Source organism: Dendrobates tinctorius, unplaced genomic scaffold (assembly GCF_039654945.1).
Source record: "Dendrobates tinctorius isolate UK_male_01 unplaced genomic scaffold, ASM3965494v1 ptg000098l, whole genome shotgun sequence".
NCBI lineage: Eukaryota > Metazoa > Chordata > Amphibia > Anura > Dendrobatidae > Dendrobates > Dendrobates tinctorius.
Window position 1 is genome coordinate 18,183,150 of NW_027361766.1, and position 27,683 is coordinate 18,210,832.

At 47.2% G+C, this 27,683-nt stretch overlaps 1 protein-coding gene across 14 annotated transcripts in view; it reads right to left on the minus strand.

The window, feature by feature from the left end:
• Positions 1–27,683, minus strand: part of PLEKHA6 (pleckstrin homology domain containing A6) — a 280,897-nt gene that overhangs the window by 135,870 nt on the left and 117,344 nt on the right. The window contains exon 1 of one of the 14 annotated variants that reach the window (XM_073587151.1): positions 6,424–6,941. The exons of 12 other annotated variants lie outside the window; for them this stretch is intronic. The gene's annotated coding sequence lies outside the window, so the exon portion shown is untranslated. Of the gene's footprint in view, positions 1–6,423; positions 6,942–27,683 lie in introns of those variants that run through there. One more of the 14 variants, XM_073587165.1, reaches the window with a different exon arrangement.

The window sequence follows — 27,683 nt, forward strand, 5'->3', positions numbered from 1 at the left end:
GCAGACAGATTTGCTTTTTTCCAGAAGAATCAGCAATACTGGACAACTCAATTCCAAGTCCAGTTTATTTTCCCCAGCATCACATGTTGGACGAGGGTCGGACAGCCCCCACATTCGGCTGGTAAATATCTGATGGCGATTACCACCGCTTACAAAGCAAACACAGACATTGGCAGCAAAATCATAAATAGCTGACGGGCAAAGCACAAGTACACAATCGAGCTGGGAATGGGAACAGTGACTGCATAATGACTGAAGCCGCAGAAAGCAGCCGGTAACGCTGGAACAGCAGAGAGGGACTGGGAGGGAAAGCACACTATGAGGAATACTTCTATATAGGAGCTTTGCACCTATAATGATCACACCAGTCATATACATTTTAACATTATATTTGCAGAGAAAAAAACCTTTAATATGCAAATGAGGACGCTTTGGGGCACCATTACGTTTGTGTATTAAGGCCAGTCCCTTTTCTTGGTAGACAGCACTCACTTTGTAAGAGCAGGTGCAGTCTAAAGGCTATCCCCTTCTCTGCGCTGGCGCACTGACTGCACACCCAATGTGGCCGCAGGTGCACTCTGACTCCTCCTAGTTTCTGCCTGTCAGGTTTCAACGCCCTCTCCTCCTCTGTAAAGCCACTTAGTAACTACACTTACTGTTATATCACGTGGAGGCCACAGATAGGCAAGCACTGCGTGTCAGAGCATGCCCACGGCCTGGTTGTGTGCCCGATCGCACTGACACTGTGAGTGCACCAATAGGGGATGGATTGTAAACAGCACTTTCTCTTACCACGTGAAGCTGTAAATGAAGACAAGGGATAGGCCGTTATATGCAAATCACAGGGTGTAACAGTGCACCAAGCCATAGGTCATTCTCAGGATGCAACAAAGCGCCCTCATTTGCATATTAAGTAAAGGTAGATTTTTCTGCAAGTATAATATTAAAAGATGTATTCCTGGCACGATTTTTGTAGGTGTAAAGCAGATAAATTTGCACTTTGAGAGTGGTGGCCTCACTTCAATGTTATTCCTTACAGGCCTTAAACGTCAGCACGTGATATTTTTTCAGATGTTACACCCCTGACTAAGCAAACAAACAGCCTCTACATAAGTACATAGAGAAAGAGAACTCTACTGCCACCTATTGGAAGCAGCCTCTACACAGAGAAAAAGAACTCTACTGCCACCTATTGGAAGCAGCCTCTTCATAGAGAAAAATAAACTCTACTGCCACCTATTGGAAGCAGCCTCTACATAGAGAAAGAGAACTCTACTGCCACCTATTGGAACAGCCTCTACCTAGAGAAAGAGAACTCTACTGCCAGCCACCTATTTGAAACAGCCTCTAAATAGAGAAAGAAAACTCTACTGCCACCTATTGGAACAGCCTCTACCTAAAGAAAGAGAACTCTACTGCCAGCCACCTATTTGAAACAGCCTCTACATAGAGAAAGAGAACTCTACTGCCACCTATTGGAAACAGCCTCTACCTCTACATAGAGAAAGAGAACTCTACTGCCAGCCACCTATTAGAAACAGCCTCTACATAGAGAAAGAGAACTCTACTGCCAGCCACCTATTAGAACAGCCTCTACATAGAGAAAGAGAACTCTAGTGCCAGCCACCTATTGGAAGCAGCCTCTACATAGAGAAAGAGAACTCTACTGCCACCTATTTGAAACAGCCTCTACATAGAGAAAGAGAACTCTACTGCCACCTATTGGAACAGCCTCTACCTAGAGAAAGAGAACTCTACTGTCAGCCACCTATTTGAAACAGCCTCTACATAGAGAAAGAGAACTCTAGTGCCACCTATTGGAAGCAGCCTCTACATAGAGAAAGAGAACTCTACTATAATAATAATAATCTTTATTTTTATATAGCGCTAACATATTCCGCAGCGCTTTACAGTTTGCACACATTTTCATCACTGTCCCCGATGGGGCTCACAATCTAAATTCCCTATCAGTATGTCTTTGGAGTGTGGGAGGAAACCGGAGTGCCCGGAGGAAACCCACGCAAACACGGGGAGAACATACAAACTCCTTGCAGATGTTGTCCTTGGTGGGATTCGAACCCAGGACCCCAGCTCTGCAAGGCTGCAGCGCTAACCACTGAGCCACTCTACTGCCACCTATTGGAAGCAGCCTCTACATAGAGAAAGAGAACTCTAGTGCCACCTATTGGAGCAGCCTCTACATAGAGAAAGAGAACTCTATTGCAACCTATTGGAAGCAGCAATTCTAAAAGTCAATGTTGACCATTTAAAACATCTGGCAACACAACTTTAGATAAGAAGCCAAACCTGAAACTGCATTTGAAAATATGTGCTTCGGTTGTCCCTCATCAGTACAAAGCAGAAGATCTGATTTGGCTGCGTGAGAAGCCTCTGACAGGGGGGCTAAGACATACAGTTTCTCCTAGTAGAGAGTGCCAAGTTGACGTAAAGAGACTTGTAGGCCATGCAACGTTCCTCTTGGAATTCGTTATGCAAATAGTCTCATCATAAAGAAAGAAGATGGGAGCTCATCATAGAGTGAAAAATAAGGGGAATTACCATAGATCATCTCCGACACACTGCAAGGAGCCCTATTGATCCACCTGTGCATGACCTGCAGTGGGGAGCGCTGGAGCAGCGGAGGATGTAGGAAATGCTATTTGTGGAATATTCCGCTCCTTGGTCACTAGTTAGCTGATCCTTGAAAATCCTGATAATTAGAATATAATTAGAGCAGACTGGACTACTCCTCTAATGGAATGAAAATAACTTGAGGTATGATAAGTGATACTACCAGGAAAAGGCAGTGTCTGCCTCATAACAATTGATATGCAGCCAAGTAATTTTGGACTCTGCTTGCAATGGTCTCTCAACGTTGCCACGAAGAAGAGCTTGGTCAGGGATGAGCTTCAAAAGTCAGAATGACCTGTGACATAGCAGCAAAACTGGCCTAATTCTAGTATTTTCCAACTTTGCATTTTAAAGGTATACCACTGGGGAAACTGCTGTGAAGCTGGGGCACATAAGCTGCGGGTGAAATACGCATTGATATTGGAAGCAGAATTTGACATGCTGCGAATTTCAAGTCTGCTGCTTCGGCAATTTACACTGCAGATATTTTTTCAGCGTGTGCCCGAGGTTTCTTAAAATTCCATATATACTATGAATAATCCAGATGGAAAACCTGCTGCATTTTCAGTATGTACTGTAGGAACATACCCTAAGAGATTACTGGAGATTGTTGGCGTCTTCAGTTATGATATTTTGGTGAAGCCATGTGCATGAGGTGGCGTGTATGAACTCGTGACCATTTTTTTAGGAGGTGATGTACAACTGAATTTGTATATGAGGCTAGGTGGCCATTACACATCTAGCCAGCTATCTACTAAGAGAAATCTGTGATTATATGGTTGGATCAGATTTTTTTTATTTTGTAATTCAGATTTTTGGAAACTTATCCCTAAACCTCTGTAAGCAAGGCAGTTCTTCTGTTTCCCAAGTTTTTTTTTCTATTACATGCAATTAATCAATGTAAAAATATCTATATTCACTGACTGCAGGTGCAGAGATGCCTCGCTTCTACCGACACCAGTCTTTGTTGACAGGCTGCAGCGGTGAAGTCACGGGCTATAGCTCATGTGACCACTGCAGCCATCACTGGGCTGCATCGGCGGTCACACGTGAGCTGCAGCCTGTCAACCAAGACCAGGGGACAACAGCGAAGATGCATCACTGTGATTTTCTCATTTTTACAGGGGGCAAGAGAATGAAATGCAAAAGGTAACTCTTGGTAAACCCCTTTAAAGCCATACACATTTTGGGGGAATAATTGAAGTTATTTTCTCGGCGGAATATCGCTGTGATATCATTTATCGGTTTTGCAACACATGGATTTTCCTTTGCAAAAAAACTAATTGGAAACAGCAGAACATGGATCTAAAGTGAACGATTTAGTACAATTCTTTAGGAATCACATCATGATATTTAATGAACCCCTTATAAACCTTTGTCACTGTGCTTTCATTGCAGTTTACAGGCAGCATCCCTATATAACATAGGTGGCTGTATGTGTCCCTAGGTTTACACTTCCTGCTATGGGGAACAAAAAAATATAGAAAGTGATGTAAGAAACGCGCCAGTGTGATTTTAGAATGGAGAAATATATAAGAGTGACTGTACGGCAAGCCACAAGTTATGTACTGGAGTACAAGAATGATACCTGTGTGTCAGATCCACTGCTCAGTGTGTCATGTTACATCCCACCACACCGACCCATTCCTGACATACCAAGAGGATGCCAAGGGCTGCAGGTCCCAGGCCAAACACACTCAGCCAATCCTGCAGGACAATTCCAACATTTCTCATTGTAGACAAATCAAATATTTACTATGTCATAAAACCCACATAACAAAATGTAACACTATCAACAAATATGGTGTAAATGTCTATGCACAGGCTGTAATATAGTGGGGTAAACAGTGGCCCGCAGCAGGGAGTGGGCACCCGGAGCTGCCAGCAGCTGTACTGAGCCCCATCACAGGCTCCATTCACTTCTTCAGGGACCAGGAACCTTGGAACAATGTTTGTAGAGGAAAACAAACACGCACTGTTGACTGTCCTATTAACCATTTAACAGCCACAGCACTGCCACCACCCACGGTTCATACTACTCAGACGTCCATTGGGTTTTGCATGGCGTGCACCGGCATTACACTTCCTTGGGTATGTAGATGATAGCAATATGGGTAATGTATGGGAGAAAAGACTATTGTGTAACCACGTAAAGTGCAAGTCAATAGGACTGGAGTCGCCCCAGTGGGGTCCAGCATATGGAAACTCTCTCCCAGAGAAGCGTGAATGACCTACCAGAGAATTTAGGCTGGTGACTGGGATGTGTACATTCTCAGAATATGACTTTGTTGTAGCAATCAGATTGAAATGTCTTATGTCAATTTTGTGCAAATCTGTATATAATAAACTAAGAGGACCTGACACCATATGAGATGATATGCATGTGTGACATTGTCCAGGATTTTGGTGTATTTTTTGCTTACAAAATTTTGCCAATGTTTTTTTTTTTGACATTCCACAGTCTGATTTTTAGACTCTAATTTCCTGTTTCAGGAAACAACCCATGTACATAGCCACAATATTCAGACCCCCAACATAATCTTTTGCATTGAAGCATCTAATGAGCGAGTGTAATGGTCATTGTGAAGGAAGGGCAGCAGGGTCAGCACTGACATCTCCAATTGTGATTGGTGGATCCTGTGCTATCAGCAGTGTATAGTTTTATGGAGAGAAAGTATGGGTCTAAAAAACCCCAGTGACCAGCGTAAAAACTGCAAGATGACCACTTGTCCTACAAACAGCATTTCTATCCTCAGGTCCTAGAGTTTGGACCACCGCTGGTCCTGAGAAAACATGACTCCCGCGTGAATGAAGCAACCATTGCTCTGTTTATATTTGTATGTAGCGGCTCCCACAGACAGCAAATGGAGCCTGCATCATACAAATGCACGTATTCACATGGGTGACACGGGATTTCCATTCTTGTGATCGGTGGGGGCCTTAGTGGTCAGATACCCACCATACACGTTGGGGGACAAGCGCTTACACAACCATACTAATACTTCAATATATAAAAACCTGCTGTCAGGATTTGTAGTAGGAATTACATACAGACTACAAAAATAAAAGCGAGGAATGGAGAGAAGCTAGCGGGAAGCTGTCCAGATGACTGTTCTCCACGTTCCTGCCTTGTCTATAGTCTGCTGCACAGATGCCTACAATGAGGAAGCCTGTGCCCAATTCATGGTGTCGGTGGTGTGGGCAGAAAGCATCACCTGACGGGTCACCTATAAATCAGGATAGGTGACATGGCAGGAGCCTTGTGAATACAGGGACAGGTAAGCAAAGCAACCGTGAGATCTGGACCCCACCACCCCCACTCTGATAGCTGATGGGCATCAGAGCTTTAACAATTGCTATTGTTCATTGGTTTTGTTTACACGTGATCAGGCGCAATACACACTGGACAATGACGCCGCCGACACCACAGTACTGGCTTCTTATATCTAAGTAGGTGGGATCAGTAACACTATTTTTGGCATTTTTCAATGTTTGCAAAAACAAAAAATCCTTAATTCAAGAGCTTCTAGAGTTAGTTTACAGACTTTATTGGCGATGTTTCTACTTGGATTCATCACTGCCATAATCGGGACATGCTGTGATTTCCACTGACACGGCTACTTGCTGTCAGACATGAGGTTTTAATCTTTTGGCTAGTCCCATTCACAGACAGCGATCTCCACTATGAAGCGTGAGTCTGGACACATAATAGTAGGGATGCATGGCATCATGGAGGAGGCACCGCTGCCCCATCTCAGCCAGGTGGCCGGACACACAGAGCACTGCACTTACTAGATCCCAGGCGCGGCGGTCTCCAGGAGCGCTCCTACTGCTGGCAGCTCTCACATTCCACAGAGCCCACGTTACCGGCCCGCGGCTGCCATGTCACCTGTGCCCAGGGCAGTGACAAGCCCAGCTCCTCACACCGACTGTGAGAACAGCCCCTCTCCCGGGCTCCGCCTCATGTCCTCACCACCCACCCGAGCCGCGCTCTGCCCACTCTTATCAGTGACACTCCCCAGTCCGCGGCCCAGGTGCGCAGTGACCGCACAGGGCGCCTACACCTCATGTCCCCCGCCTCAGCGCCATGTCTGCTCGCCTCACCCCCTATCTCAGATGCAGGATATTCACCAAATATTGTTCTAACTCTTTCACCCCTTAACCTCACACAAGAAAGAAGCTGCTGGCGTGTAATAATCCCCTCACAGCCCCACAGACAGGGAAGTGGGGCTCTGTGAAGGGAGCCATCAGGGTATGTGCACACGACGTGTTTTAGAGGCGGATTTCATTCCAAAACCCACCTGAAAAACGCACAAAAGACTGAACACTATGTAAAAACCGACGTGCTGTGCACGTGTAGGCGGCTCAGCATCTGCTAACCCCTTCAGGTTTTCCAAAAACTTTTAAGGGGTTAAAAGAAGTGACCTGACTGTTCCTCAGACGTTTTCGCCTCTGAAGACGCGCTATACTTTTGTAATAGAAGTCAATGGGAAGGCTCAAAAGAGGCACGGGAGTCTTTTTGAGCTTTTTTGCTTGAAAAAATGCTAGAAGGTTCTTCATTGTTGAATGGATTTAAAAAAAAGCGCAAAATTGCTGGAATATTGCTAAAAAAAGCTACCAGTGCTCAGAAAATGTTTACAAGATACGTCAGGAAAAAATAACACTGGCATTTTTTTTTTTGAACAGCTGATGTGTGGCGCCCCTGAGGATCAGTCGCCACAGAGGTACTGCACCTCCTCCTGAGGTGTGGTGCTCCACCATCCAGGTAAGGTGGGAGCTCCTAACCACGCTCCAACACTCGCACCCCACACAGCAGGGTAGTTCAGCAAAGCCACATTGCGGCTCCTTGCTTGGAGTGTAGCAGAGCACCTTTGGTGGTTCCCTGCTTGGAACACGAAACGTGCTCGGAGGTGGGTGGTGTTGAGAATACATAAAAGAGTGGGAAGGTATAGGATTTAGGTCAGTCAGTGAGTCACTCAGAGAGGAGTGAGGAAAGAAAATCCCTGAGAGAGATGGAGGAAGGAGTGCTGCAGCAGACCTGAGTGACCCTGGTCTGCTGGCACGGGAAAGGAAACAAGGAGAAAGACTTTGGACTGAAGCCTAAGCTTCCATAGGAAAGAAATACAAATACGGAACGTAGGAGAATAAGAACACAGAGGACGTGGGTTAGAGGAAGAACCCTACCTATAAGTTCTAAGTGCAAGGCCGGGGCCCGGTCCCCGAGGTTGTATGGACACTAATGGTTCTGCAGCAGACACCGGTGGAGTAGTGGGCTGTAAATGCACTACTCCCATCTAAGACTTGGGGGCACAACAGCAACACGGATAGAGAGCCGGGACTCAGGAGTAAGGAGTCCCCGAAGCAGGCTACAGCTGTCTGCCGTACAAGTAGAGTTCTTGGGAACATCTTTTAGGAGGAACTCCAGTGTAACTCAGTACTAGGAGATCTTCACACTAAAAGGCGCTATAAGAGGAGACGTTCAGAAAGGCACATGTTGGCGAAGCGTTGGAAGGGAGCATCCCATCTTGCCTGGAGGTTGGCTGAGTCTCTGACCCGGAGGACATGGCACGAAGGCCGGCACCTGTGTGTACTACAGACTGTGAGTAAAGCTTTGGAACTACAAGCCCTGGTGTCCTCCATTGATTCTTGCGCCAACACACCCAGCATCTGGGTACCTGCTTCTACACTGCCTGCGCCTCTCTTCCCCTACATCTACACTGCCCTGGGGCTACAGCTCCACCTGTGGGGAGCTCCACCATCTTGGCTGCAACCCATCACCAGCCCCAGAGGATCTGCAAGCAGTGTCGGCCTAACATCTCACTTGCCGAACACCACAGGTGGTGTCACGAACTATTCCATCTAACTACATTCCACCATTCACAATTTCCCCATTACTTGGGCGCCCAGGGCCACGGTCCGGGTCACTGCTGCTGTGACATATCCCACTGATACCGGCCCGGTACCGAGTACCCCATGGCCCTGGGAGGGCGACCCAGATGCCCGCTAGCACTTGCTGCAACAACCTAAGCTTACCCTTTTATATGATGCAGACAATAGTAACCATGGTAGCTGAGAGGTTGCAAAGGGGGGATCCTGGTGGTTCTCTTAGGGAGCACACAGACGGCCATATTTCTCATGCGAGGATCGCATTGCAATCCTCGGACTGACCTGAGTATGACTGCTGCATAGAAATACATCACGCCCAGTGGCGTACCGCCTGTGGTGTCAGTCATGCCGCTGCTAGGGGTTCCATGAGACTGGGGGTTCGGTGTCAGCGCCCGCACCGGGTCCGCCCGTCAGCACAGAATGATAGGCGTGAAAGCTCCCCTCCTCCATCATCTTTGCTCACGCTGACGGCCGGAGGGAGGGGCCCGGCTGTCAGTGTGAGCAACAATGATGGAGGACGGAGCATCAGTAGACGCTTCCACCCCCATTATTCTTCCTCGGCGTCTGATGTGTCAGAGCAGAGGGCACAATGACGTAATTACAGTGCAACCACTGTTCTGACATATCCGGCGCTTCACACCACGGACTCAGCAGACCAGAGCATCGGGTGGAACGAGGAGAGGTAGATGGCCATAATAGCATATGGGGGGTGCATTATACTGTATGGAGAACCATGGGGGTGCCTTATGCTGTACAGAGGACCATGGGGGGGTGCATTATACTGTATGGAGGACCATGGGTGCATTACACTGTATGGAGGACCATGGGGGGTGCATTATACTGTATTGTGAGCCATGGGGAGTGCATTAAATTGTATAGAGGACCAAGGAGGGGTGCATTATACTGTATGGGGGGTGCATTGTACTGTATGGGGGACCATGAAGGGTGCATTGTACTGTATGGGGGACCATGAGGGGTACATTATATTGTATAGAGGACCATGGAGGGGTGCTTTATACTGTTTGGGGGACCATGGGGTGCATTATATTGTATAGAGGGCCATAGGAGGTTATTTATATTATATGGAAGACCTTGGGGATGCATTATATTCTATGGAGGACCATGGGGAGTGCATCATATTATTTGGAGGACCATGGAGAGTGCATTATATTCTATGGAGAACCATGGGGAGTGCATTATACTATATGGAGGATTATTGGAGGCGCATTATACTATGTGGAAGGTTATGTGGGGGCCATTATAATATTTGGAGTTCTTTTTGGGGGCATTATACTGTATGCAAGCAATTATACAGTGTAAAGGTTTGTGTGAGGTACATCATACTTTATAGAGGGCTAGTGTGGTCCATTATTCAGTGTGGGGCTATTATACTGTTTGTAGGCCCATTATACTGCTTGGAGGGCTGTGTGGGGATCACAGTTGGGGGAATCATACTGTTGGGGTTACCATACTTTGCTTTTGGAGTATGGTAGGGTCATTATACTGTGCATGTAGAGGCTAATGTGGAGGGCAACTGTTACCACCCACCTTTCGTGTCTACCTTTTTCCTCATAGACTGTAAGCTTGCGAGCAGGGCCCTCTTTCCTCTTGGTATTTGTTATAATCTATGTGATTATTGTTATGCTGTAATGTCTATTGTCTGTACAAATCCCCTCTGAAATGTAAAGTGCTGCGGAATATGTCGGCGCTATAGAAATAAAATTTATTATTATTATAGAGGACTTCATTATGGGAGTATTATGCTTTGTTTGGGGGCACTTTTCTTGGCATCATACTTTATTAGGGGAATGAAAGAGGAATCTAGGACTTGAGTAGGAGGAAATTGACCATATAAAGGCTGGAAAGTTGTGAGATATGCTTCTATGTGATCCAGGCAATTACCGGTATTTTTTTTTTTTTTTGGGGGGGGGAGGCTCAATTAGAACTTCTATGTATGCTCCTGATCACGTTGTTACGCTCAGGTCACGAGAGGTGCCGGGACACTGCTCTGTGTTGCGATCCTCGCATGAGAAATACGACCATCTGTTTGCGCCCTTATGCGGCATTACATGAGGCATCATAGTTGTCATGGTAGTTGAGGGCCTAATGAAGGCCCCTACTCCTGTCTGAGAAATCACAGACAGGACACAAGTATTACAATGTATTGTTTCAGATATAAGGCTACTTTCACACTTCAGGTTTTCGGCGTCAGGCGCGATCCGGCGTCGTGCCGGAACGCCGGATCCGGCAAATGTTTAGTAAAACCGGATGTGACGGATCCGGTTTTCTGCCGGATCCGTCTTTTTCTTGACAGACAAAACCGGATCCGTCTCATCCGGTTCATCCGTTTTTCTATCCGTTTTTCGACGGATTACGCCGGATCCGGTTTTTAAAATTGACCCTTGTGGCCTTCCGAACGGGATTGGCTACTGGAAAACTATATATAGCATGTTCCTACAGCCCTTCTTTGACAGGTTGTAGAGGAGAAAGTGCAGGTTGGAGAGAAGAGCAAGTTACTGGCGAAGATGGATGTTGTCATTGGAAATATTTTGAAGAATTTGGCGGATTTTATAGCGGAGGCGAATCGTTTGAGGGTGATTGTTCTGGAGAAGGAGAGAGCGAGACAGCAGCGCATCAGGCATCGTAGACGACGTTTGTGGATCCACTCCATCACAGCCAAGAGAATGACGCGTGGGGTCTATTCTACACTCTGCATGGACCTTCGACGAAACCCGGATAAATTTTTTGGATATGTTAGGATGAAAATGGAGAATTTTGATTACTTGGTGGAGCGCATTGCACACCTCATAAGAAAAGCGGACACCTATTGCCGCTTCTCTGTTTCACCCGCAGAGCGTCTGATGGTGACTTTAAGGTAAGCCACATTTATTGGATGTGATCGCATCAGAGCACACTTTCACTGCAATCTTGTTGGTGGTAGTTTGTATCTCCAAGTGTTATAGCTCAGTTTTGGTATGTAATGCTGTGATTTAAAACTAATTTATTGTTTTTTAATTCCCCACAGATTTCTTGCAACTGGAGAATCCCTTTCGTCACTGCATTTCCAGTACAGACTCGGGATTTCCACCATATCTGGAATAGTGAAGTACACATGCCGTGCACTGTGGGACTCCTTAGCTGAAGAGTTTTTACCAGAGCCCACAACAGAGAGGTGGATTGAAATTGCTGACAAGTTTCAACAGATATGTCAGTTTCCCAACTGCTTGGGCGCTGTGGACGGGAAACATATCCGCATTGTAAAGCCAGCTGGATCGGGATCGGAATATTTCAATTACAAGAAATATTTTTCAATTGTCCTCATGGCCATCGCTGACGCGGAATACAAATTTATTGCGGTTGATATTGGGGCCTATGGCCGCTCCAATGACTCTCAAGTTTTCAAACTGTCTGCCATGGGGCGTAAACTGTATGGAAACACCTTCCAGTTCCCACCACCTAGACCGCTGCCGCAAACATCTGGTCCACCTATGCCATTTGTCTGTGTAGGGGATGAAGCCTTCCAGCTGTCAGAACACCTTTTGAAACCGTACTCTAGCAGAGGATTGACAAGACCAAAACGCATTTTTAATTACCGCCTCACAAGAGCAAGAAGAATGGTTGAATGTACCTTTGGTATTCTGACAGCCAAATGGCGGGTCCTATTGACTGCGATCAACCTCAAGACAGAAACTGTGGACGAGGTGATCAAAGCGTGCGTGGTACTCCACAATTTTGTTATATGCAAGGAACCCATTTCCATTGAGGACACCTCTGAAGAAACCACCTTGCAAGATTACCATGACATTACCACTAGAAGTTCTGTGACGGTTTCAGTAATGAGGGACAATTTTGCACTATACTTTATGTCACCTCAAGGCAGAGTACACTGGCAGGATGACAGAGTGTGAAAGATTTGTGCCCAACCAAACTTGTGTACTTTCTGTACCAACAGTATATACCTTTGCCAACCAAAGTTGGCTATCTTGTCATGGTCTCTATTTTTAGCTTTAGGCCACAGGTGTGTACCTGGTTGTGTTTTATGCAAAGTATTTCACCTTTTAACAAAAGTTGTGTACATTGTTATGAAATCACCAACAATAAACACAACTTTTTAGGTGAAATACTTTGCTTCAAACACAACCGGGAACACAACTGTGGCAAAAAGCTAAAATTTACCCACAGTTATATACCTAGTTTTGAATACCATTTCACCTTTTAAATACCCTGTATTTAACCTTTTTCGCCGCAGAAAGAAATGACAGACAACCAGTGTAAAATAATTTAACTTTTATTGAAAAATGTTTTTTTTAGTAAACTTTTTTAAAATTTTAATAAACTTGTTTTATAAAGCTTTGAAACCATAAAACTGGTCATTTTTATTTAAATACACACATTATAAATCTGTGTAGTGTGTGGTGGAAATACTGCTGGAGGGGCTGCGGGACACTTCGACACTGGGAGTGTGGAGAGAGGACTGGGATCGTGGTGGGGAAGGAACAGTTAGAGGTGAAGGTGTGGAAAAAACTACAGAATGGGTGGACATGTGGGAAGCAGAAGAGGTGGTGGGTGGTGGAGTGGAGGGTTGGGCAGGGACTGTAGGAGCAGATGATGTTGATGGCAAGTTGTATGGGGAAGGAGTTTGGTACGGGGCAGGTTGCTGGAAGTGGGGAGATGTCTGGTACGGGGCAGGTTGCTGGAAGTGGGGAGATGTCTGGTACGGGGCAGGTTGCTGGAAGTGGGGAGATGTCTGGTACGGGGCAGGTTGCTGGAAGTGGGGAGATGTCTGGTACTGGGGAGGTTGCTGGTACTGGGGAGTTTGCAGGTACTGGGGAGGTTGCTGGTACTGGGGAGGTTGCTGGTACTGGGGAGGTTGCTGGTGCTGGGGAGGTTGCTGGTGCTGGGGAGGTTGCTGGTGCTGGGGAGGTTGCTGGTGCTGGGGAGGTGGATGGTGCTGGGGAGGTGGATGGTATGTAATAGGAGGGGGAGGATGGAAAGTGGCTGGAGGGGGTGTAGATGTAATAGGAGGGGGAGGATGGAAAGTGGCTGGAGGGGGTGTAGATGTAATAGGAGGGGGAGGATGGAAAGTGGCTGGAGGGGGTGCAGGTGGAGGAACTACTGTGGTGGGAGGAGGAGGTTGGGAGGTAACTTGCTGGAGAGCAGCGTGGCATGAATGCATTACATGCATCTGCTGGTGTAATGCTAGGGGGTACCAAGTTAGAGAGTGGACCCTCTGGATCGCGGATCCGGAGCCCCAGGGTCGAGCACACCAGGTGAAGACCGACCCCTATACAGGGATCGTTTGGGGCAGGACCACAGAGGACGGAGGCGCGACAGCCGGAACCAAGAGGGACGGCTCCACGGACAGAAGGAGGGGGAAGGCAATGGTAAGTGGGACGAGCAGGGACCAGAGGAACAGGACTGGACCAAAACGGAAGGCAGGCACGTGGGAAGACCTAGGCGGGCAGAAGGCGGAGGACGGCACCGGGGATGGAAGACAGTGCGCAAGCAGGCTGGGAGGGAAGGAAGCAGGAGACAGGGAGCATAAGGCGGAAACGCGGATAAGCTACAGTAGAACTGTAGAGGCCAGAAGGTGCAGGAAAACTACACGATCATCAGGCGTCCTCCTAACTGCGAGGACGCCTGAAGTACAGCAAGCCCAGGATGTGCGTCACCCAACCCCGCCCTCGGCGCCGCCCATTGCAGGGAAGACCAAGGCCGGCTCTCAGCGCCGCCCACTATGGGAGAGAGGAAGACGGCGGCGAGCGCGAGCCAGGGGGCGGGAAGCAGGAGCAGATTTGAAGAGGAATTGACGGCGGGCGCGTGGCCGGGCGGGAGCGCGCAGGTGAGGGGATGCCGCAGCGGCCGCCGCAGCAAGAGGGGCATCGGCGGGGATAACCGCCGATGTCACAGTACCCCTCCCCTTACGGCGTCCCTTTGCGAGATTGGCCAAAAACTTTTTTAGAATGCGAGGGGCGTTGATATTCTCCCGAGGCTCCCAGGACCTCTCCTCGGGACCAAAACCCACCCAATCGATAAGAAAAAGGGTCTTACCCCGGGCTTTTTTCATAGCCAAGATGTCCTTGACCTCGAAGACGTTATCAGAGATGGCAGGAGAAGGAGGGACGATGGGAACCGGTTGGAACCGATTCAGGACTACGGGTTTCAGGAGCGAGACATGGAAGGCGTTGGGCACCCGGAGCGAAGCAGGCAACCTCAGTTTGTAAGCCACGGCATTAATACGTCCAATCACCTCAAACGGGCCAATGTACCGAGGACTCAGTTTGTAAGAGGGAACTCTCAGACGGATATGTCGAGTTGAAAGCCAGACCTTGTCACCAGGATGGTACGGGGGTACGTCCTTCCGTCTCTTGTCTGCGTGCTTCTTGATTCGGTCGTTGGCACTTTTGAGCGCATCCCTGGTCTCTCTCCAAATCTGCGAGAATTCTTTAGCAAGAGAATCGGCTGCGGGTACCTTGGTAGAGGTAGAAAAAGGTAACGGAATACTTGGGTTTTGACCGGTTACCACAAAAAAAGGTGACCTGGTGGTAGATTCACTGGGATGATTATTGTGCGAGAATTCAGCCCAAGGTAAAAGCGCAACCCAGTCGTCTTGATGAGCGTTGGTGAAGTGACGTAGGAAGGTGGTTAACCCCTGATTAATCCGTTCCACTTGCCCGTTGGTCTGAGGATGATATGCGGAGGAAAAGTCGAGAGATGTACCCATAAGCCGGCAGAGTGCCCTCCAGAAGCGGGAGGTGAACTGGACCCCCCGATCCGACAGAATCCGCTGAGGAAGACCATGCAGCCTGAAGACCTGGTGGATGAAGATCTCAGCCAACTTCGGAGCGGACGGTAGTCCCGATAAGGGAATAAAATGGGCCATCTTAATGGCCAGTAATTCACGGTCTCCAATGGAGTAGTTGCACTCCGCCGGTGAAAAGACTTTAGAGAAGAAACCGCATGGCACCAGCCGTCCGGACGAAGCCTGCTGGGACAAGACCGCCCCCGCTCCAGTGGAGGAGGCATCCACTTCCAGGACAAAGGGTCTGCTGGCCACGGGCCGATGCAAAATGGGTGCTGAGGCAAAAGAACGTTTCAGGGTTTGGAAAGCTTTTTCCGCTTCAGGAGACCAGCTGTTGGGCTTCGTTCCTTTACGGGTCAGGTCCGTGATGGGTTTGGTAACCGTGGAAAAGTGAGGCACAAACTGACGGTAATAGTTTGCGAACCCAAGAAACCGCTGGATGGCCTTAATCCCCACAGGACGAGGCCACTTGAGTACCGCACCGAGTTTTTCGGGATCCATGCTTAGACCGGAGTCGGAGACGACATATCCCAAGAAGGGTAGTGACGACTGCTCAAAAAGGCATTTCTCGATCTTGGCGTAGAGTTGGTTCTCTCGGAGACGATGCAAGACCAAGCGTACACTTCTGCGATGAGAAGGCAGATCGGGGGAGAAAACGAGGATATCGTCCAGGTAGATGACAACACAAGAATAGAGTAGATCCCGGAATACCTCATTGATAAATTCTTGGAACACAGCGGGGGCATTGCAAAGGCCGAATGGCATGACTAGATATTCATAATGCCCGTCACGAGTATTGAAGGCCGTCTTCCACTCGTCCCCAGCACGGATTCGGACCAAATTGTAGGCTCCCCGCAGGTCTAACTTCGTGAAGATCCGGGCTCCTCTCAACCGGTCAAAAAGCTCCGGAATCAACGGAAGGGGGTAACGATTCTTGATGGTGATCTTGTTCAGGCCCCGGTAATCAATGCAAGGCCGCAGTGATCCATCTTTCTTCCGGACGAAGAAAAAACCTGCGCCTGCAGGAGAGGAGGACTTTCGGATAAACCCCTTGGAGAGATTTTCGTGGATATATTCCGACATGGCAGTGGTCTCGGCTGGAGAGAGAGGGTACGTTCTACCTCTGGGGGGAACCGCTCCAGGTAGCAGGTCGATGGGGCAGTCATAAGGCCGGTGCGGTGGCAGGGAATCCGCCTCTTTTTTACAGAAAACATCAGCATAGGCGTGATATGGCACAGGAAGGCCAGGAAGGTCCGTAGGCTTGCGCTGAGGCTGGGGACGGACCAGGGTACGTAAACAACTTGCATGGCAGGCGTGCCCCCAGCGCAGGATCTCTCCGGAACGCCAGTCGATAACAGGCTCATGCCGCCTGAGCCAAGGTAGCCCCAAAAGAATGGCGTGGGACAACTGAGGCAGGACATAAAAGGCAATCCTTTCTGAGTGGAGAGCGCCAACTTGCAGGTTTACTTCGGTGGTTACCGTGGTGATGAGCCCAGGAAGAGGTTTGCCATCAACGGAGGTGATTGCTCGAGGATTACTTAAGACGACCACGGGAATCTGGAGTCTGTCAACCTCCTCCTGGTGGATGAAGTTGCCTGCCGCGCCCGAGTCCACATACGCCTCCACAGAGCTACGCCCCCGACCTGAAATAAGTAGAGCTGAAACGGTAAGTGGAAGAGAGGGGGTAGAATCACCTAGGGGGCCCTCTCCTACCTGGCCTAGGCGGAAGCGTTTCCCGGTCTCTCAGGACAAGTGCGTATGAAGTGATTGGCCCCTCCACAATAAAGACAGAGTCCCTTGGTCATTCTCTCCCTACGCCGTTGTTCAGACAGCTTGATGCGATCAACTTGCATGGGCTCCGGGGTGGTGTTACTAGGGGGGGCACCAGTGCGCGGAATAGGAGCTTGGTATAACCTAAAGGACCTCCTCTCCTTAGCCGACTCTCGGGCGCGCTCCTGAAAACGCAGGTCAATACGAGTAGCCAAGGAGATGAGATCCTCCAGGGTGGTAGGGAGGTCACGCCCGGCCAACTCGTCTTTGATTTTACCAGAAAGTCCTCTCCAAAATGCACCAACCAGGGCTTCATTATTCCACCCCAGCTCCGAGGACAAGGTCCGAAAACGGATGGCGTATTGCCCTACCGTAAGGGACCCCTGGCTGAGGTTAAAAAGGGCCTCAGTGGAGGAAGCAAGGCGTCCAGGTTCATCAAAAGCCTTACGAAATGTCTCCAAAAAACACTGGATGTTGGTCACCACCGGGTCATCCCTCTCCCATAATGGATTCACCCAAGCCAACGCCTCCCCTTCAAGGTGGGAGATTATAAAGGCCACTTTAGCACGGTCCGTAGGGTACTGTTGGGGCGAAAGGTCAAAGTGCAACCTGCACTGATTTAAAAATCCCCTACACAATTTTGGGTCCCCACAGTACCTGGGTGGTTTACCGAGACGAGGGGGGGGAGAGGAGACGGTGTCCCGGGCTAGGGTGGAAGCGGCAGTAGAGGACTGCAGGGAAAGCAGCCTATCATCCACCGAGGCCATATACCCCAAAATGTGAGACTGAGCATCACGCTGTTGTGCAAGCTCCTGCTGGAGACTGACTAAGAGGGGTGCGTGTGCTGGGTCTGCAGTCTGAAGAGCGGAGAGCCGGGTGTCCATGGACTTCATGAATGACATGATACGGTTCTGATTTTCTCTAAGGAAGAGCAGTTCCTTTTGAGTGGCAGCCGCGGCACCGGCGGGGTCCATGGCCTGATGATACTGTAATGCTAGGGGGTACCAAGTTAGAGAGTGGACCCTCTGGATCGCGGATCCGGAGCCCCAGGGTCGAGCACACCAGGTGAAGACCGACCCCTATACAGGGATCGTTTGGGGCAGGACCACAGAGGACGGAGGCGCGACAGCCGGAACCAAGAGGGACGGCTCCACGGACAGAAGGAGGGGGAAGGCAATGGTAAGTGGGACGAGCAGGGACCAGAGGAACAGGACTGGACCAAAACGGAAGGCAGGCACGTGGGAAGACCTAGGCGGGCAGAAGGCGGAGGACGGCACCGGGGATGGAAGACAGTGCGCAAGCAGGCTGGGAGGGAAGGAAGCAGGAGACAGGGAGCATAAGGCGGAAACGCGGATAAGCTACAGTAGAACTGTAGAGGCCAGAAGGTGCAGGAAAACTACACGATCATCAGGCGTCCTCCTAACTGCGAGGACGCCTGAAGTACAGCAAGCCCAGGATGTGCGTCACCCAACCCCGCCCTCGGCGCCGCCCATTGCAGGGAAGACCAAGGCCGGCTCTCAGCGCCGCCCACTATGGGAGAGAGGAAGACGGCGGCGAGCGCGAGCCAGGGGGCGGGAAGCAGGAGCAGATTTGAAGAGGAATTGACGGCGGGCGCGTGGCCGGGCGGAAGCGCGCAGGTGAGGGGATGCCGCAGCGGCCGCCGCAGCAAGAGGGGCATCGGCGGGGATAACCGCCGATGTCACAGCTGGGCAGGAGAGAGCGTTTCCATGCGCTCCACAACAGACCTGAAAAAGGTGTGGTTTGGCGAAGATCTTGCTTCTGAATGCATGGTTTGCAGAAGTGTCTTCACCTCCAGAATGCTGGAGTTGATCTGCTGATAGCCTGCGGAGATTTGCTCTGACAAGACTTTTAGACAGTTCTGGAAAGATGCATTCAGATGCAAGAACTCTGGCGCATAATTCTTTTCCTGACCCCTCTGCCGCTGCCGCCCAGTACCCGCAGGTGTACTAGAGGTGGCAGGGGCAGAAGGGTGGGGTAAAGGGAAAGCGATCTCCTCACCAGCAGCTTCATGTAATGTAGGCGGCCACGATGCTCCTGTGCTGGTGGATGGGACAGATGGGTCGAATGTGTGGGAAGGCTGGGAAGGTGCAGATGTACCGGGGCGGTCGAAGTGTCCCTCGGTGCCGGTCTCCTCAGGGATCGCCTCAGAAGGGTCCAATCGTGCAGGCTCCCGAGTGCTGCTCACCGTGCTGTGGAATAAAGAGAAAAAAAAACAAAATAGTGACATGGTATGGCCCTGGCTGAAAAAAAAAAGTTACATCTAAACATTTTTTTTGTCACATGTGGTGTGTAATATTTACCTTCTGGTGAGCATTGTCTCCCGGAGGAATGACAGGGCTCGTGCGTACTTGTACTTGCTCCTGCGTCCTCCAGATCCACTCGGGGCCCGCATCTCTTTATTGAACTCCTTCTTGAAACGATCCCTCACAGACCGCCACCGCTTCACAATTCTCTCCCCTGAAACGAGAAAGGACAAAGTGGTTAGTATACAACATCAGTGTTTCCCAAACTCCAGTCCTCATGGTCCCCAGGGGTCATGTTTTCAGGATTTCCAAAGTAAATAGAAATCCTGAACACATGATCCGTGGGGACCACGAGGACTGGAGTTCGGGAAACACTGGTTTAAATCAAGCAACCGGTACTGTATATACTTACGCTCTTTAATCTGGGCCCGAGCTTCGAGGTCCTCCCAGCGGTCCACAAGGAGCGAACAGATTTCCTCCCAGAGTCGTCGGGTAACGATCAGGTCAGCGTGGCGTCGGTCAGCCATATTCCAGAGCGGCTCCCTTTCTCTGACGAGATCGATGAGGCGGTCCACATCAATCCCTCCATCCTCACCGTCAGAGTCGGGAGCACGCTGTGAAGGCTGTTAAAGAAAAAGACAAAAATAACATAATTAGCCTCCACAAAAGAAATGAAATAAAAAGTGCAAAAAAAACAAAGCAAAAATATTTATACTTACACGCTGGTGACCGCCGCGTTGCTGTCGCCGACGACCCTGGGAGGCACTGCGAGGACCTCTTGGCCGAGCACCAGATTGGGAAGACTAGAGAAGAAAACAAAAAATGTTATGTCTTTGGATGTAGGCATTTGTTTGCTGTGTGTGGTCTGCAGAACATTGTTTTCTATGTGTTGTGTGTAGTGTGATGTTGTGTTTCTGCGTTTGATGCAAAAAACTTACCAATTGTGAGCCCACTCCAAGTGTCTGTCCACCCCTTCCTTCTTCTGGGAGCTCCTCTTCATCTTGTGATTCCTGTTTTGAAATAAAAGGCAATGAATACACATATATTACAGAGATGATGGATTTTGGAAATAAAAACTTACCGTCAAACGCTGACGATGCGAGGGAGGGCTCCCAGAAGATGTGCTGTCTTCCTCATGGCCAGACTCCATGGCTGTGGGTGGTGTTTCTGCTGCTGCCATTGCTGCTGCTGCTGCTGCTGCATCTATTGGGCGGCTGTTGAATAAAGAGAAACAAAGGGCCAATGAATATCTTGATATTCCATAGCCCTAGTTTGGAGGAATGGGGGATTTGATAATTACCGTCTCTCATCTGCTGCTGGACTCCCCTCCCGTTGTTCAGCATGCTGCTCCATTTGGGGTGGTGCTGATGGTGCTGCTGCTGCAGATGTCTGCTGCCTTCTCCTGCTCCTGGTTCTTGGCTTGGGTGGCATGTTGGGTGTGGCTGAGGGTCCCATTGTCTTGCTTTTATATATGTCCTGTGGGCAGAGCTACTGAGCATGCTCAGACCAAAGAAACCGGATCCGGCGCATTGCGGCGCTCATAGGCTTTCATTGTATGAAAAAGCCGGACACGCCGGATCCGGCGTGTCCGGCTTTTTCGACGGATACAAAAAACGTTACAGTCACCGTTTTTTCCAGATGCCGGATCGCGTCACATTGCCGGATCCGGCGAAAATCGGATGAAACGCATGGCCATCCGGCTCGATCCGGCTCTAATGCAAGTCAATGGGGGGGAAACCGGATCCGGCATTGCATTTCGACGGATCCGGTTTTAGTCAAAAGCGCCGGATCGCGCCTGAAGCTGAAAACCTGATGTGTGAAAGAGGCCTAAGATGGAGTATTTGTGGAGTTTAACTGTGCTGCTGAGGATTGAAGACATCCGATACCAAGAAATAATATGCGGTTTTATTCTACGCGTTTTGAAGTATAACACTTCTATAACCACATAGCTTCATATTTTGTTTCAGTGATGGAATAGTAAAAAAAATTGGTTTAGTCCCATCAATAAAAGTTCAAACTATTACAATAATAGGTTATTTATCCGCCACAGTGAAAAGAATAAAAACAAATCTGGAATGCCAGAATTGCTGCTACTTAGGCATCTTGCCTCCCAATAAATAATAACAGTAGAAATCAATCACAAGTTTTATGTATTCCTAAATTGACCTGCAAAATAAAGCTTGCAAAGTTGTAACTTTTTCTGTACACTGAACACCGTAAAAGCTATCCATACCCCTCCCCCTTTCCCGAAAGGATGAGATACTGTTTTGATTTTTCTTTTTTACATTCTGCACAAATATTTTTTTTCCAGCAAATTATATGGTTATCTTAGTGGTGCCATTGAAAAATACAACTCCAGCAAAAAAGAAAAAAAAAAAACACAAGCCCGCAAACAGCTATGTCAGCGGTAAAAAAAAAAAAAAAAAAGCATGGCTCAAAGGATGGAGAGAAAAAAACAAAAGAAAAATGGTTATGGCGAGAAGGAGCTAAAGTCTACATACACAAGCATTTCCAGTGTTTCTCCTGAACAGTAGGCAACTGTAACGCCATTAGGTTCCGATGCGACCCTCGCATAATGCCACAGAGGCCTGTTAATTGTTTGGGATGTCACAGGTACACAGAAGTTCTCAGTGCTGTGGCATGGAAGATATGGTCTTGCAACGTGGTCGCTAAACCAGACCTCTGCAAATCTTTTTGCAGAATTCTAATAAGTACTTAAATATAGAAAAAATATATACACTCACTGGCCACTTTATTAGGTACACCTGTCCAACTGTGTGTTAAGACTTAATTTCTAATCAGCCAATCACATGGCGGCAACTCAGTGCATTTAGGCATGTAGACATGGTCAAGACAATCTCCTGCAGTTCAAACCGAGCATCAGTATGGGGAAGAAAGGTGATTTGAGTGCCTTTGAACGTGGCATGATTGTTGGTGCCAGAAGGGCTGGTCTGAGAATTTCAGAAACTGCTGATCTACTGGGATTTTCACGCACAACCATCTCTAGGGTTTACAGAGAATGGTCTGAAAAAGAAAAAAAATCCAGTGAGCGGCAGTTCTGTGGCCAGAAATGCCATGTTGATGCCAGAGGTCAGAGGAGAATGGGCAGACTGGTTCGAGCTGATAGAAAGGCAACAGTGACTCAAATTGCCACCCGTTACAACCAAGGTAGGCAGAAGAGCATCTCTGAACGCACAGTGCGTCGAACTTTGAGACAGATGGGCTACAGCAGCAGAAGACCACACTGGGTACCACTCCTCTCAGCTAAGAACAGGAAACTGAGGCTACAATTTGCACAATCTCATCGAAATTGGACAGTAGAAGATTGGAAAAACGTTGCCTGGTCTGATGAGTCTCGATTTCTGCTGCGACATTCGGATGGTAGGGTCAGAATTTGGCGTAAACAACATGAAAGCATGGATCCATCCTGCCTTGTATCAACGGTTCAGGCTGGTGGTGGTGGTGTCATGGTGTGGGGAATTTTTTCTGGGCACTCTTTGGGCCCCTTGGTACCAATTGAGCATCGTTGCAACGCCACAGCCTACCTGAGTATTGTTGCTGACCATGTCCATCCCTTTATGACCACAATGTACCCAACATCTGATGGCTACTTTCAGCAGGATAATGCGCCATGTCATAAAGCTCGAATCATCTCAGATTGATTTCTTGAACATGACAATGAGTTTACTGTACTCAAATGGCCTCCTCAGTCACCAGATCTCAATCCAATAGAGCATCTTTGGGATGTGGTGGAACGGGAGATTCGCATCAAGGATGTGCAGCCGACAAATCTGCGCCAACTGTGTGATGCCATCATGTCAATATGGTCCAAAATCTCTGAGGAATGCTTCCAGCACCTTGTTGAATCTCTGCCACGAAGAATTGAGGCAGTTCTGAAGGCAAAAGGGGGTCCAACCCCTTACTAGCATGGTGTACCTAATAAAGTGGCCAGTGAGTGTATATTTGGAATCATAAAAGGTCCGATCCATTATATTATAAAATAATTTAACATGCACTGCTTTTTCAGTGATTACTTCACCCCACAAACACAAATGGTGAGTCACATATGCAAACACATTTGTATAAATGCAATGCTTTTTCGCTGATTACTTTGCCCCACTCACACAAATGATACACCATTTGAAAGGTAAACTTGCTCCCTTCAGCAAGAAAAGAGCCAAACAAACCACACATTCACGATTTTATCACTAACTACAGTTTAAACATTCATTTTCATAAACCTGCTGAAAGACACAATGACCTGCAGGTGGCACCTCAACCGGAAGACATTTTTTGGCCTCTACTTATCAAACCAATTTATTGTATTACCAATCTACATATATAAATACCTGTCTGTGTTCATCATCTCATGAAATACATTTACATGTGACCAGCTTGCTTTTTTTTAAATTGCCTGCGCCCCCAATGACCAATGTGCGAAAATTTTGCACGGGCCAACTAGTACTCTAGAATTAAAATTCCCATTTTTCACCTTTCCCAGAAAATATGCAAGAAAAAGGTGTTTAAATCATCCCATGTACCCCAAAGTACCGTAGTATCAATAAAAGAACAGATTGGCATGGAAAAACAAGCTCTGACACAACTCTGTTGATGGAATAACAAAGACGTTGTTTTACTAAGTTCGACATTTTTTTAAACAACTAAGATAATGAAAAAATATATACCATATATATATTTAGTATCACAGTAATCATACCTGAAAAATCAAGTTGTCAAGACACATTTATTGCACAATGAACGCTGTGAAAATACATTTTAATCACCTCTCTTGGAATTTCTATCCTGATTTTGAGTTCATCATGCTAAAATGAATAGTGTATATCAAAACTACAACTCGTGCTGCAGAAAAACAAACAAACCCTCATTTGGCTATGTTGACGGAAGAGTAAAAAAGTTATGACTCTTGGAAGAAGAGGAGGAAAAACAAAAATGCAATAACAAAAACTGTCTGCCTCCTTAGGCTATGTTCCCACTATGAGCTTTTGTTGAGTTTTTGATGTTGCAGCATTTCTGCACCTAATAAGTAAATTAGGTTACTTGTGTTTTTACATGCGTTTTGATTGTGTTTTTGTTGCTTTGGTCTCTCGTTGGTGTGTCATGTCTTAAATAAAGCTACTTTGGTTTTGTTGCTATTTCCTGGTATGTGGCTTTGCCAAAGGGTTATTGACACAGTCATGTGCGGATTACATGTTTTTAGAGCTGTTCCGCATATGCGGTTTTTCCACATGTAATGCAATTCTGGGGGGGGGATATGCATATAAATCTCAGTGTACTCGCAAGAGAAATTGATGTTGCAGATTTGAAACACGTCGCAAGTCAATTTACACTGTGCTAAAAGAAGCACAGCGGGTAAGAGGTTTCTACAGTGAAAATATGCAGCGTCAAAAACTCAAACTGGGAACACAGCATTAATGGGATAAAAACACTGTAAAGTGCATCCAAAAAAATCTTAAAACTGACAAGGATTTTGTTCTTTTGAAATAGAGTAAATATATGGTTTTGAACAGTAAAAAGAAAATTAGTGAGGGTGTTTGTATATTGCACAGAACAAGTTAAAATAAAGTTATACAAATACTGAACAAATCAGAGAAAACTTAGTAGTGACACAATAAAAAGGATTTCTCCAAGGTACCCGGACCATTCACCATATTCAGCAATGATGCTTCTATGTAGCATTTGACTGGTGAGACCAGTGATTGGCTGCAGTGGTCATGCACTGCAGGAGAGCTATAGGGTTTGAGATGGGAATAAATCACTAAGGCTGGATTCACTTTTGCGGTTGTGTCCGCAGCAGTTCTGACGCATACATCCGCATGCGGCGTGTTTTCCTATCTTTAACGTTGTGGACGCAGGTACTGCGTTTGTATGCGTTCGACCGCGTTTCCTTATGCATGCATCGTTTCGGGTTGTGCGGCAGGGCGCGGCTATTGCAACATGCTGCAATTTTGAAAACGCATGTGGACGCTTGGGGAAGGAATGCGTCTAAACAACGCATTACAGTCTATGGGAACGCATGCGTATGCAAGCACATTTGTACGCTTTGTGTTTGCATACGCAAGAATTTACATAAGACACGACCATTGGGCGTGACTTGTGTACATTCAAAAATTAGCCGGGAAAATAGCACTTGCCAATCGTCCGCAAACGCATGCATGCGTTTGCATGCGTTTTTGCATGCGTTTGCGGTTGCAGACGATACGCTGCGTACTCAACCGCAAATGTGAACCTAGCCTAACTCGTGTAGAATGACTCACTGTGCTGCGCTTTTTCCATAATTCCCATTCATTTCATAAGGAACTAGTGAAGTTTGACTGATTATTAGCGCCAAATTTTATATATATGATACTGATGGTTTCCAAGCAGAAGCTTCCAGAAGAATGGACCGGTGACTTCTTTAGGCCACTTCACGGCTTTTGAAGTTACAAAAGTCGGAACAGATGTTCAGAAAGCCAGTTTTACATTGCTGAGCAAATGTTCATTCTTTTTGGATTTTTTTAGTGCTTTTTCAGTTGGGATCCAGGCATAATCCGCCTGAAAAAGACGTTGTTTGCACATACCCTAACAAAGGACAGTAGTGGGTACTTTACAGGTGAGTAGAAGTTTTTATAATTTGGCCACATTCTCTATTTTGAAGTAATGATTTTAAAATCCTGGACAACAACTTTGAAAGATGGTTAATATGAACCATAGTACAGTACCCTACTTAAAAGTAGTAGTACAAGCCTCATCATACAGAAATACAGAATGGAGTGGGAAAATAAGCTATGTTCACACACAGATGACTGGTTACAGAAAATTCAATATTAGAATTTTTTGCTAATAATTAGCCACATTTGGACATAAGCCAGTTTTACACAAGCACAATAGAGTATGGGAGATCAGATTTCTCGTCGGACCGGGATTTGCAGCCGAAATGCAGGAATAGGAGTTCAATTATGTTACGCTTATGTCACATTGGCCTTTCCCTAATGATGTACATAAAATACAGGGATCTGGGATATGTCATTTCAATGATCAATATTAGTACACAGTAATCAATTGAAAGATTAGTGTCTTAGAACTGCCCAATCCTCTAGGTGAAACATGCTCATATGAAGGACTGGAGTGGCTATGCAGGTTCTTGCTAGCAAAGGAAGAAGACCAGCATGTGCAGGTATCCCCCTCCCCCTATGTGCCCTAGGGTTAGTGATCTCAGAGGTCAGCAATTCATTGGATGAGCTTGTGTTTAAGCATTAATCATTTAAGTTTAACTTCCGTAATGGCAGGATAGCATTGAACATATAAAATATACTGAGACAATAAAATTGACAGCCAACAAGTCTTTATAAAACATGGTGTTAAAGCAAGCTAAAAGAGGAAAGCTTATCAACAGAACAGCTAACGATCACACAAGTACTGCAACCTTTGTGAATGTTCTCACAATTGGAGAGGTGTGAGATAAAGAAATGGGTCATACTTTTATTTCATCGATTAAGGAGTTTTCCTCTTCCAGCATTCTGCTCGCCATCAGCGTTAATGTGCTACTGCCAGTACGTCAGCAGCTCCACAGCCAATCACTGAACTCGGCAGCTGCCCGGATGTAGTGATTCCCTGCAGCGCTGTTGATGTGTATGCAATCACCAGTGCAGCGGAGGAGATGCAGCATTTTACACACTGTTACACACTTAACATTATGGCTGGTCCATACAATCAGGGCACTTGTCACCACCCACCTTTCGTGTCTACCTTTTTCCTCATAGACTGTAAGCTTGCGAGCAGGGCCCTCATTCCTCTTGGTATCTGTTATGATCTGTGTGATTATTGTTATGCTGTAATGTATATTGTCTGTACAAATCCCCTCTGAAATGTAAAGTGCTGCAGAATATGTCGGCGCTATAGAAATAAAATGTATTATTATTATTTTATCCAAGAAGAGTTAATATTGGCTATTTCTATTTGAAAAACATTGTAGTCTATGGTAAAAGTAAGCAAAATCTCTCTATATAAAACTAAATGTATGTATGTATGTATGTGTGTGTATCACCAACCAATCACGTAGCATCTTTAATTTCACCAGAGCTGTTCAAATGAAGCTGAGCTGTGATTGGTAGCTATGAGCAACAGTTTTCCTTGCAACCAATCACTAAGCATCTCTCATTTCCCCAGAGCTGGTTAAAAGAAGCTGAGCTGTGATTGGTTGCTATGAGCAAGTTTTCCCACTTGACAACACCTCAGCAGACACTGACATGGTGGGAGAAATCTAGCATCCCTGGGAATATAAGCTCCCAGCCATTGTCTGCCCCCCAGAAAGGAGCACAGAGCACATGACA